At 38.4% G+C, this 13,796-nt stretch overlaps 1 long non-coding RNA gene across 12 annotated transcripts in view; it reads right to left on the reverse strand.

Moving 5' to 3' along the window:
* LOC147353357 (uncharacterized) overlaps window positions 1–13,796 on the reverse strand; it is a 238,252-nt gene that overhangs the window by 25,298 nt on the left and 199,158 nt on the right. For 6 of the 12 annotated variants that reach the window (XR_015145042.1, XR_015145033.1, XR_015145038.1 and 3 more), the window contains exon 3: window positions 6,307–6,426. The exons of 4 other annotated variants lie outside the window; for them this stretch is intronic. This is a non-coding gene — a long non-coding RNA (uncharacterized LOC147353357). Of the gene's footprint in view, window positions 1–5,676; window positions 5,839–6,306; window positions 6,427–13,796 lie in introns of all 12 variants that reach the window. 2 more of the 12 variants (XR_015145041.1, XR_015145034.1) reach the window with 1 other exon arrangement.

Consider the following 13,796-nt stretch of genomic DNA (forward strand, 5'->3'; position numbering starts at 1 on the left):
GAGTAATAGGAGGACTAACAACCTTAAATTTCTAATGATAAACCTCACAAAGCAAACTCTAGTCCCAGATTAGAGTAATATGCAATCCAAGTCAAATATTTTAGATAAAGCATACTAATCTTAACCAAACATTTTATTACTCGTATTTTTGATAACTCACTGCTGAATTTTATCTAACATTTGAGAGAGCAAAGAATGAAGAACTTTCCAGTCCACAAATGTAGATAAAAGCATTTGAAAAAATTCAACACTCATTTATGGCAAAATTTTCAGACTCGAAAAGAGAGAAAGTTTATAAAAACTTCTAAAAGGGAACTTTGTATGTAGCCAACATCATAATTAACTGATTTTTGATCACCTTTTCTCTACTAACAGGAGCAAGTATTGTCCAATATTAGCCACTTGTAACTACTGAGTATTTGCAATATCACGAGCTCAAGTTAAGACGTGCAGTTAGTGTAAAACATACAATGGATCCCGATAGCTTAGTTTAAGAAAATAATGTAAAATATTCTACTAATAATTGTATAGAAAAGTTTATTTTAGATACATTTCATAGCTTAAATTTGGTTTTAATTTCATCATTTTTTGCTTTTCAATGTGGCTACTATAGAAATGAAAATTACATATATGGCTCACATTATTTGCCTCACATATATCCATTGGACTGCACAAGTTCTAAAGTTTCAGTTTAATTTGGTACAGGTCTGAAATGAGGTCCGATCCAAAGGGATTCTCAGCATTAAAACTTTAAGAGGTAGCTTGTTTTGTGTGATTTCCCTTTCCTTATGTTGGAACTGGTTCAAGTTGGGACCTCAATTTATAACTGATTACAAAAGCCTATGGGCCTCTCATTAAGTTGTAAAATTTTCCTTCAAAATTATTTTCAGGCCAAAACTTTCTCTCTAGCTCCACCTCTTAGGAAGTATGTTCTAGCATTTTATGTCCTCAAGAAGTGGTTCTCTTTTTCCTCAGTTTTCTTTTCTACCTGCCTGCCTTTGCTCCATTTCTTTTATGAAAGAAAATCCTATGCTCCTTCAAAAACCAGCCTGACACATCTGTGAGATCTGATCACACCTGCTTCTGATCCTTCCTGTCCTGACTCTGAGCCTGACTCTCTGAAACAGACCTTATTTTCTCCTTACCTTCCTATCACAGTGAGATGTTCTGTATCTGATCCCGCACTGATCAGCTCTGTGACCCCTATGGCCATAGGACTTCCCCCTTGCCTCATTCTTAGCACCTAACTCAGTGTGCCCATGGTCCTTGTTTCCAGAATTAATTTTCATTTTTGTATGCTATGTGTATGTACTTATTAATTTATAAGAGCAATTTGTGAAGATATGAGATATTCTTGGGCTTATTTAAAATGCCTCTTTGGAGCTGGAGTCGCCTCATTAGCAATTCACCAGGGTACTAACTGCGTGTGACACCATCGATGTATTGTGTCCTATTTTCTAAATCCCTGGGTGGAAATACAGACAAGGGTTCCAACTAAAATAAACAGAGGATATACAGACATTTCCTCTCATAACTACCAGTCTGAGCAGGTGGAGTAGAATTTTCCTACCTCAAAAAATGTTTTCCTGATTTGTTGGAGAATCGACAGGATGTTATTTTTTTCCCCCGACTTGAAACTTTTAGCTTTAATTTGACTTAAGAAGCCTCCCTTTAAGGTAGCATTGGTGACTTGTTCTTTACTGTTATTAGCTCAACATACCTTTTTGAGAGCAAGTTTTGATAAGGAATAGAGTTTGTACATCTAAATGGAGAGATGGGGCCTTGGAAGACAAAATGAGCTGCTTCTCAAACTTGCTTCACATCTGCCTTCCAGGTCCTAGTTATCCCAGCACCTGTAGGTACCACAGCCCTCGTGACTCCCTCCATCCACAGCCCTTTCCTCAGATGTCTGCCCACAGTAGCCCTCCATTTAATCCCAATAGTTAACCTCCTGCAACTGCAGAATAATCGCGTAACTGAAAACCCAACCAAGACAAAGGACAATATCACTTGGGCCAACTATGCTCCCAACATCCCATCCCAACATCAGTTTTACCATCAAACAGTGTAAAAGCTCAGAAAAGTTTGAGTTAACTGTTCTAACCTCTTCTTTTACAGATGGTGAAACTCCCATCCCAACATCAGTTTTATCATCAAACAACGTAAAAGCTCAGAAAAGTTTGAGTTAACTGTTCTAACCTCTTCAGTTTACAGATGGTGAAACTCTCCCAGAAAAGTAAACTGTTTTCCCAATATTAACCCATACTCAAGCAGACTTTTAATTATAAACAAGTTATTCAGACACCCAACCCAGCTCTTTTCCACTACATTTTGATCTGGAATTTTTTTCATTTTCACATTGTGGACAAAGTCAAATGCCTTCAGTCATTTCATATCCTGTCTCTTCCCTTTTTCCAGGCCGTCTCTGACTTCATTATCACTTTTACACACTGCAGTCGCAGTTCAGACCTGGTCCTGCATTGTAAATGACCAGTCTCAATGGAACTGCTTTTCCTGCTCAGTGACAGGTGATGAGATGAGAGGAGGATAGGCAGTTATAAGACAAACATTAGTCACCCATAATCTTATCAAACTACAAGGAATGTTTGGGTGTATAGCCTCCCAGAATTTTAAAAATAATATGATATTGCTTCCTATTATCTTATTAAAGTGTTTATAGTAAATTTAATATACCTGGGGACACTGCTTCATGTTTTATTTTATAATCTGCAGTAAATACTTATTTACTAAAAGTCATATATATATATATATATATACACACACACATACACACTTATGAGCGTATATATAACTTACATATGTTATATAAATATAAGGACTTGCCTGGTGATCCAGTGGTTAAGACGCTATAACTCCCAATGCAGATCCTGGATTCAGTCCCTCATCAGAGAACTACATCCCACAGGCTGCAACAAAGAGTTCTCATGCTGCAACTAAAGATTTCGCATGCCTCAACTGAGACTCGGAGAAGGCAATGGCACCCAACTCCAGTACTCTTGTCTGGAGAATCCCATGGACAGAAGAGCCTGGTAGGCTGCAGTCCACGGGGTCGCTAAGAGTCGGACACGACTGAGCAACTTCACTTTCACTTTTCACTTGCCTGCATTGGAGAAGGAAATGGCAACCCACTCCAGTGTTCTTGCCTGGAGAATCCCATGGACAGAGGAGCCTGGTGGGCTGCCGTCTATGGGGTCGCACAGAGTCGGACACGATTGAAGCGACTTAGCAGCAGCAGCAACTAAGACTGGCACAGCCAAATAAACAAATACATGAAGTGAAGTGAAGTCGCTCAGTCGTGTCCGACTCTTTGCGACCCCATGGACTGTAGCCTACCAGGCTCCTCCGTTCCTGGGATTCTCCAGGCAGGAATACTGGAGTGGGTTGCCATTTCCTTCTCCAGGTGATCTTCCCAATCCAGGGATCGAACCTGGGTCTCCCATATTGCAGGCAGACGCTTTACTATCTGAGGCACCAGGGAAGTCCTTTATGTATAAACAAATATATATATATATATATATATATATACACACACACACACACATATTCATATACTTTATACACACACACACACGTACACTTACATATAAACATATACAAACTAAAAGAAACAAGGGAAGCCTTTTCTGCTGACCTTTAACTGTAACAGCAGTTGTTTGGGGGGGGGGGAATATATATATATATATATATATATATATATATATATATATATATATATGCATCTAAACATGATAATAGTTCAGCTGGTATCATTCAGCAGAAACTCAGTGGAAGAGGTTTCCCCTCTGTTCCTTTTGAGTGTCTATTGGTTTGCAGTTTCTAACTCTTAATCCTGGGAAGATACCAACATGGTTTCCCTGATTTGGCCAAAAGAAGTGCATGGTAGCATCCTGCCCACAAGATGGCAGTGGCGAGACAGTGTTTGATAATAGAGGTTACTGGTTGCCCCTAGGTGGTTTTTTTTTTTTAAAGCTTGTTTGGTAATTCAATTTGTGTCTGTCTATCAGAAGAGGATAAGGGGATTTCAGAGGCAGACAGCAAGTGGAAAGAGCATTAGTGGTACAATTTCTTTATAAGAAACAAAAGATAGAGCTGCTTTTCTGTATGTCACACACTTACTCGTCTATCTCTGGAAGTGAAAATATTTTCTCATCATTGCAGGGCTGAGTTTAATAGCTGTGTACCCCTTAGCAGAGTCATGTCCTTACAGGGCAAGCCCCCTCACTTCCCCTGCTCAGATAAAAATATTTGAAAGTGGTATCCTTATTTGTGTTTTGTGTTTCCATTTTACTAGTGAGAATACTCTGATTTTAGTTAAAATTTTTATACAATGTAGACATTGCTCTGCTGCAAACCAATAAATACTTTCCATTCATTTACAGTACCATTCATTACAGTGATGACTATTTGGCCAATATTAAAATTCTCATCTTCATTTGAGCCATAAGATACCAGATTTTCAATAAATAGCTTGTCTTTGCCTGTGTTGCAAACATACAACCACCACATTTCGCCTAAAAGGAAGCCAAATACTTCTGCTCTCTGTCCTTATCTCTTCAAATGTGCTAACAGATTGTACTGCTGTTAGCTACAGTTATCAAAATATCTGTTCTATATAAGCAGCACATGAGAAAGTGTAAGTTGTTTTTTATAGAATGGATTTATGAATGGAAAGAGAAATGATGGCCATTGTCAAGTAACCACCATAAATTAAGGATCAAGTCAATTAAAAATAATTCAAAATTATTTTAAGTTCATAATGGATATAAATGAAACTCTGCATTATTGAAATGTCTGAGAGTGTAGAGGTTTATACAGAATATACCTATTGCCTAACAAAGACATTCTGTTCTCAAGATAGATGACTTTGTAAGAATAAACTGCTATTTTGGTTATATTTGTGTTTTAAGAAGACATGTTGGATTTCCTGTCTAGAGGAGAGGTGCCTTATTCCAAGAATACACTTGCTTGCCTGCCTTCATTCTCCCACTGCCCCTCCTTCCTCCTTTCCTTCCTTCCATCTGTCCATCCTTTCTCCCACCCACCCTTCCTCCTCCTTTATCTTTCTTCTAATATACATGGATAAACCTGTTGTGTGCTGGAAGCCTGTGACACTGAGATGCAATACTGTGAGAGGTTGTTATTGTATCAACTTTACATTGTAGTTTCGTGGTAGAGAAACATGATATTGGTGGACTTTTTGAGAAAGTAATAGTTAAAATGAGATTTGAAGAATGACTCTGAGCATTCAAAGGGTGTGTATGTGTGTATGTTTGAGGAGGCTAAAATGGTGTGACTGTTCAGGCCTTTGGAACAACATGAGCAAAGTCTTTAAAACTGTTTGGAGCTTTGCTTTTTCCACAAAATGAAATGGTATTAGGGGTGTCTGGAGCCTAAGAAGGAAAGAAGAAAGATTGTAAGTTGAGTTTGAAGAAGCAGACCACCCAAGATCACTGGCCTTTAAAAGCAACAGGGGACCCTGCTGGATTTTAGAATGTATGTGTATGCGTGTTTATGTCTATATGTATGTATACATGCATGTATATAATGCCTTGAGCTCTTCCTTGGGAACCTGGAGAACATTGTTGCTATCGTTCAGTTGCTAAGCATCTCTGACTCTGTGACCCCATGGACCACAAAACACCAGGCTTCCCTTACCCTTCACTGTCTCCCAGAGTTTGTGTAGATTCATATCCATTGAGTCAGTGATGCCATCTAACCATCTCCTCCTTTGCCACCACTTCTCCTTTTGCCTTCAATCTTTCCTGGCATCATGGTCTTTTCCAATGAGTTGGCTCTTCGCATCAGGTAGCCAAAATACTGAAGAACATTAAAAGCCAATATAGCTCCACGCATTGCCCACAACCAAAATAAAAAATTAAGGAAACCAAATAAATACTATATGTTAAATGATTCTTAATACGTAATGATAGAGGCACCTAATTCCAAAGCATAATGGGATAAAACTTGTTAGGCATTTAAATCACATGATGGCTTAAAATATTAAGCTGATCTCTATCCTGAGTATGCATATATATCTCTAGTAGGGCTAAGTTATTAGTACTGTTGTTCTAAGATGATTAGAACTTGTAACTAAGGTTGAGAACCACTGATCCAAGGAAGATGCAAGCACCTTGCTAACTTTAAGAATGACTCCTTCCTTGAGATGAGTTCAGTGTGTATCCTAGTGAGGCGTGTACTTAAACCAAATAGTGAGAGGAACTGGCACGCCTGCAGTTCAGCCTGGTGGTGAGGTTGTAAGGGAGATAGAGCTGTGGGGTACCACACCTGCCGTTGTGAGTAAGAGGCAGCCCTGACTTGTCCACCTCGCTTCCCGGGATCTGAGACCTCAGACCCGCACATCCATCCTGCAGCAATCTGAGCACCGCTTACAATGCAGATCAGCTCCTAAGGGAGTAAAGGGGGAAGGATTTAGGGAGACTGATCACTTTGTGGAGAGTGGGTGTGGGGAAAGTGGGGGCTTTGGGGGTAAGGGTATACATATATTTTTTCAAAGGATTACTTCAAATGTTAATTATTTGTATATGAGGGAGATGGTCTTGGAGTCTGGACAAGTAACAAAAAGCAAAAACAGAGAAGGGGAAGGTGAGAGAGGGGAAAAATAAAGATAAACAGACAAAAAAGTAAAGAACAACCCAGAGACAGTATGAAAATGGTTAACCTTGTAAACTGACTGCACACACAAGGAGGCGAGTCTGATCGTTTGCCTTGAGAAGGCTGGCTGCTGCAGCTGCTGCTAAGACTTCAGTCGTGTCCGACTGTGCGACTCCATAGACGGCAGCCCACCAGGCTCCCCCATCCCTGGGATTCTCCAGGCAAGAACATTGGAGTGGGTTAGAAGGCTGGCTAGGGGTCTCCAAGTATAAAAGTTTCTCCAAAAAAAAAAAAAAATTGGGGGAATATAACTGTGATGAGTATGTATGTGACCCACGCTCTGTGTGGTGTCTGCTGCTGCCCTTCCCTTATCACCTCTACCTCCTCTACTGTCCTCTTCAGGCTGTGTTGGCCGAGTCATCAGTGTCCCTTTTCTGGTAGGGACATATCTCTAGGTCTCTTCCATCCTGGGGGGCCTATTTATTCAAATGTCTTCATCTGCGACAGCAGAATATAGTCAACTTACACTTGACTTCTTGTTTCCTGTGTTTGATTATTCCCTGAAATTTCTCAAACCCAGTGATAAACAGTTTGCCTGTACCTGACTAATCTAGTGGGCTGTCTCTGCAATTTTGGAAGGAAGAGGGAAATAAGAGGAGTGGACCTGCCATGCCCCATTTTGTTATAGGTTTCTCATGAAAGAAGCATCAAGATACCTAGGGAGTTAAATGTAGTTGGAAATTATCAACTTTAGGCAGTGCAGTGTGGTTCATAGCTCACTAAGAGAAACAGGAAAAACTGAGACAAAAGGTGAGTGCCTTGATATGTTTGCAGATGCGTGAAATAAAGACAAAATTCCATGCATCCTCCTGTATGTTAAATCACAGATTATCAAAGTACGGGACATTTACCACTCGTATTGTGAGACAACACTGTAAGAGAACAGACATGTTTTGAAAAATACGCCCTTTACACTTTTCTGTCAATCTACCCACTCATATCAGGAAGAATGTCTTGGTGTCATGTGATCATCTTAACCATTTTCCTTATATATGGCATCTCAATGTTCAGCAAAGAAAGGTTTTAGGCTCAAAGTTTCAGATAAGCAATGTTATCTAATATTTAATAATCATATTTTGGTTATATCATGTTTATTTCATTTTAAAGTAGGTATTTATCATTTGTCAGAGTGACATAAAATAAATGTACACAAGTTAAATATTAGTCAATAAGAAGAAAATAGTAAATAATTAGCAGTAACGTGGTATGTCAATATGGGCAGGTTTGTGAACAACTGAATCCTCATTATGATGCTGGGTCCAAGCAATTGTTTTCTATACTGACTTTGCATTAGAGTCATGTAGGGAACTTTAACTATACAGATGTTAGGATACCATCCCAGGCCAATTAAATTAGAATCGCTATGGAGGGGAGACTGGATACTGATTTTTTTTAAGTGATCTTAATGTGCAGCCAGTTTTGAGAACCAATGTCCTCCTCACCCAACACACAGAGAGAAAGCCACAGATAAATAGCTACAAGGTGATATCACATAAAATTTTTATGTTAAATATTAAGCTTTGTTTTTAAAGAAATAAATTGTAACTCAAAATAACTGTTCTCCCTGGCTCTGCAGATTCGAATTCCTAGGCTGCTGAACACATTCTACTGGGACCCAGCTCAGGTTCAGCCATTAGCTTAATTTGTCACCTTGGGCAAGCCACTTGACTTTTCTGTGCACCAATTTCCATTTTTATAAAATAAAGGGGGAAAGGATATTTGACATGGATGATCCCTAAAGACCCTTCCAGCTGCAACTCTTCATGGTTCTTTATTTTAAATGGAAAGGACCAGACAATTAGTGGTTCCTCCTTGGTTTTGCTTTAATGATGATAATTAAAAATAGAATCATAGATGCGGTGTGTGAGGTTTTCCGTTACTTTTCTTTATTGGAGACAGATTTTGAAAACTAATTTTTTTCTCTCCCTGAGCTGACAGTTCAGCCAGCAAACAACCTTTTAAAAGCCTGACTGAGAGCAAGGAAACCAGCTTGAGTATGCACACAGAAGACATGGTTGACCTAGTAATGAGGACTGTGTAAAATCACATTGATTTCCTTTTTTGACCTCCCTTTCCATTTAACCATTTGTCAATACAGGAGAAAGAAAGCTGCAGAATGTAATTTTTCAGCAACTGGAGACAAGACAACTTGTCCAGGGGAAAGAAGTTGGAATACGATTTTTGACATGGACTCAGAGCTTTAAGTGACTTATCTCAAGTTTTTTGCTGAATATAAATCTGTGGGTTCAAACAAGTATTCTGCATTCAGAAAGACCTGAATGTATGACTGGCCTTATTCCCCTTTTGCCTCCAGGGCTAACCTGGACTCCTTTCCTTTTTTTTTTTTTTTTTTTTGGCTCTTATCTAACTCTGAAATGTCTTTCAAGAGAGTTTAAGGTCACTTCTATAAAGTATCCCTTAATGATTCCAATAAAATCTTCACCTGTTGACAGTGGTAAGGACCCCGTAGTGCCTTGTACCTACCAACACCCAAGTACCCATATCACTGTCTCGCAACTATTGGCTTTATTTGTCTCAGTTATGAGATTGCAAGGTCTTCAAGGCCATGGGCATAACTGTATTCATCCTCATTTCTTCAGGAACTGACACAGTGCCTGACACATAGTGGAGGTTTGGGAAATGATAAAGAACAGGTAGTGCTCACAGAATGCATTCCTCTAAGGTAAAAATGTCCCCAAATTCATGGACTCTCTTTTATTTTTATGTTTACTATTGAAAGAATATGCTTACATGACAATCCATTTATCATTTATTCTGAAGTCCATACTCAATTCCTAAATGTGTGATTTTCTTTTTCTAAACTTAGAATTGAAAAGCAGTGACCAACAGGTAGCATATTATGAACCAACACAGATCAATTGGTTGAGCCTGGCTACAGTATGGAGTTAAAGATTTCATACATATATTAAGGCAGACTAACAGTTTCTTGATCATTAGCAATATTCACCGAGGGCACTGATAAGAAGATTGCCAATAAATAGACTTTAAGTTCACCAAATTAATGAAATATCAGCAGTATTTAGATAGCTGAGATGTTTGAATTGTAGTAGCCTGGACAAGCATTTTAGAAGTAGGGCAGTTACAGATAAAACATTCTAATTATCTGAGTTACTCTTTGGGACTACTGTGATTTATATACAGCAATGCTTTCCTATTTGAACCAACTTTTTTCCAAATCCATTTCACTGTTGTGTGTGTACTGTGTGTGTGTGTGTGTGTGTGTGTGTGACAGCTAAGAGGGTAAGAACAGAAGGCAAAGTATTTATTCCCTAAATAAATGATGTACTTGCAGTATAGCATGACCCCTTAGAAAGCTAATATGCTGTTTTGATAGAAACACAGATGTCAGCTATAGTCTCCTTTACCACTTAAGGGTCAGTAAACTTCAGATTAAGATTCTCTGTGATATGGTAATTATCTCTTTACCTATCTGTCTCTCCTGTTAAGAGAAAGAGCTATGCAAGAGCAGAAACTACAAACCATACCCATCTTTGTTTCTCCACCGAATTTATAGACTATACAGTGTGTGTGTAAAATTAGGCATTCGTATTATTTCCTGAATCCATGAAAATGAATATAAAATATTATTTACATCCCTCTAACATCCCAAAGTCTCTCTTCTACAAACAGTATGTATTCCTATGTGGGCTTTAGTGATAAACGTGTTTCAGAGTTTTGGAGATCATCTTTTCAATTTGAATCAGAACTTCTAATCCTACCTAGTTTTTCTCAGTGGTGATATTGACCTACTTTAGGCTAAAACACTCTGCAGGGCATAAAATCCTGGTTTGGCTGCTACTAAGAATGGAAGATGCAGAAAGTGCAGAATCCTTTGCAAACATTAGTCTTTAAAAAAATGAAGAGCAGTGATGAAAGAAATACTGTGATCCCCATCCCTAATACATATATGTGCACATTACAGATAGATGATGAATCAACTGATTAAATACATAGATGTTCCTTAAGAGGTAGACTTTCCTGTTTCCCTATAAAGTTTTCTCAACCTCACCTTAATAGTTACACATGGAAAGATTCAATAACCCTAAATATGCAGCTTAAATGTGCTTGCTTACTAACTGAATATATCCATGTACCTGGTATATGTGTTTTGGTAATCATGTTCATGAATTTTCATTGAGTGATTATTAGTGGAATTGCTAGGCTTTTGAGGTTGTATATTTTCAGCTCTTGGCTATTTCTATGTTAAGTACTGATAGCATGCTTTTAAATGACAGTGTTCCCCTAATTCAAGGAAACAGTAATAAAACTTATAAATTGGGTATGATTATGACTGGTTGAAATCAATTATATATGCGCTTTTTTTTTAAAGACTTTTATAACAGATCTCAAGGACTATTATTCAGGATGTTAGTGGGAACGAAGAAATGTCCTTTACTTTGGAGATAAAAATGAATACCAGCTAGGGGAAAAGGAGGTTAGGAAGAGGCACTTAGATGCCTGGAGCTAAATTTTAGTGTGTCCAAAATATGATCTGTTTCTTGAAAAATGTCAGGAAAAGAAACCAAAAGAAGGAATCTACAAAAGAGGATATTGAATGCATAGTGACTTTTAGGATTTCAGCATACCTTCACGCATTGTGACATTGGTGGAGTGATGAGAAGAACATCTTTCAGTTATACTTAATTCATGATGAATATCTTGAAATAGAAGAGTGGTGGGAGTAAGACCCTGTTTTATGCCTCATGAAAGGAACACCACATATTTACGAGTGTGATTAAACAAACAAACAAAGGAAACAAAAAACAAAATTCCTTCCAAATTCTGCAGGGTCATGTTCTGGCTTATGTTGCTGAGTTTTAAAAATATATTTCTAGAGTTGAAAAGTTCAAATTTGTATTGTAAGTTAAATGGCATTATTATACATTTGCATTACTGTGAACCTCCATCAGAATAGAGGAAATAATGAACATTGTTCATGCAATTAAAATATCAAGTATCTAGTGTATTTCTCTCGGAGAAGGCAATGGCACCCCACTCCAGTACTCTTGCCTGGAAAATCCCATGGATGTAGGAGCCTGGTAGGCTGCAGTCCATGGGATCGAGAAGAGTCAAACAGGACTGAGCGACTTCACTTTCACTTTTCACTTTCATGCCTTGGAGAAGGAAATGGCAACCCACTCCAGTGTTCTTGCCTGGAGAATCCCAGGGATGGGGGAGCCTGGTGGGCTGCCGTCTATGGGGTCGCACAGAGTCGGACACGACTGAAGTGACTTAGCAGCAATGTATTTCTCTAAAAATTAATAAACACTAGTCTACACAATTGGTTTTATTAAATTATCATACAGATTGATATGTTCAACCAAGTATATGATTTACAGTCTCCTGCAGATTGCTGTTCATTTTGCTTGATTTTAGTGCTTATAAAAATAGGCATTTTATCCTTTTAAAATAAGGTTAGTCCAAATGGACAAATAATTCTTAGAAAATACTGGCAATTCTGGCACTTTATGGAGAAGGAAATGGCAACCCACTCTGGTACTCTTGCCTGGAAAATCCCATGGACAGAAGAGCCTGGTAGGTTACGGTCCATGGGGTCGCAAAAAGTCGGACACGATTTCACTTTAACTTTCACTTTATTCTCTGATCTCTCACCAAAGTTTCCCATTGGCTAAACGGAGCCAGAAGCTAATTAGCAAGGGAGCCCAGGAAACATGGTTTGCCATATGAAGTGGAACAGGAGAAGGGCAGAGAATAAATTTGAAAAAAAAAAAAAAGAAAGAAAGAAAATACTGGCAATTCTGGCACTTTAAATAAAATGCCACATGCATTTTTGAGGTAAAAAGTTTCCAGAGTTGGTTTTGTTCTTCCATTACAAAATAACAGGAATAAACAGCTCAGGACCCATGAGTGTGATCAGACAGCCAGTGCCTGGAGGATTTGAGCAGAATAGAGCAAATTTTACTTTATCTGTCTTGTAAAAAGAAATCCAGTCTCTTTTTTTTTAATGATAGAAAACAATAAATTGTTATATATCCAACCTCTTCTTTCTGCCCATATGTAACTCCTTTGAACAGAGTCCATGCTGGATAATGTTCAAGTGTTTATTAACCTATATTTTTGGATCTCTCAATAGAGTATAAGTTCTTAATTCTGTTATGGGTGAATTCTGCCCTCCAAGAAACTTTTATTGACATCCTAATGCCCAGTAACTCGTAATATGACCTTCCTTACAGACACAGTCTTTACGGAGGCAGTTAAGTTAAAATAAGATCATTAGGGTGAGCCTTAATCCAATATGACTGGTTTCCCTTCGTGATGGGGAAAAAAACAGGAGGGAGACTTATAGACAAGGAGAATGTCATATGAACATAAAGACAGAGATCTGCAAGCCAAAGAGAGATGTCTGGAACAGAATCTTTCCTCACAGCTTTCAAAAGAAACTAACTCTGCCAACAATTTGATTTCACATTTCTCACCACCAGAACTGTAAGACAACAAATTTCTGTTGTTTTAGATACTTAGTTTGTGGTTCTAACTCTAGAAAATTAATACACTAACTAACTCAATTTTATCCCTGGGTCACAAATAGTAAGCAGTACTTTATAAGATTTTATTAAGCAAATAAGTGAATGTAAGCAAAGAAATGAATGAATGGATTGATAATTTTTAAATGTATCATGAAGTTGATACACGGTGAGACTTGAAATATAGAGAATTTTGTATTTTTTTAGAAATCATTTAAAAAAATCAGTTAGCAGGGGCTTCCCTGGTGGCTCAGTGGTAAAGAATCCGCCTACCCATGCAGGAGACACAGGTCTGATCACTGATCTGGGAGGAGCCCACATGCCACAGAGCAACTAAGCCCATGTACCACAACTGTTGAGCCTGTGCTCTAGAGTCCGGGAGCTGTAACTACTGAAGCCTGAGCACCCTGGAGCCTGTGTTCTACATCAAGAGAGGCCACCACAATGAGAAGCCCGTGCTCAACTAGAGTATCCCCCACTTGCCACAACCAGAGAGAAGCCTGTGCAGCAACGAAAACCCAGCACAGCCAAAAATTAATTAACTAATTAAAAATTTTTAAAAATCAACTAGCATTTGGTGTTCTTCTGAGATTAATA

The sequence above is a fragment of the Bos grunniens genome, chromosome 18 (genome assembly GCF_055505025.1).
Source record: "Bos grunniens cultivar Pamir isolate PY7600 chromosome 18, Bosgru_T2T1.0, whole genome shotgun sequence".
NCBI classification, from domain to species: Eukaryota; Metazoa; Chordata; class Mammalia; order Artiodactyla; family Bovidae; genus Bos; species Bos grunniens.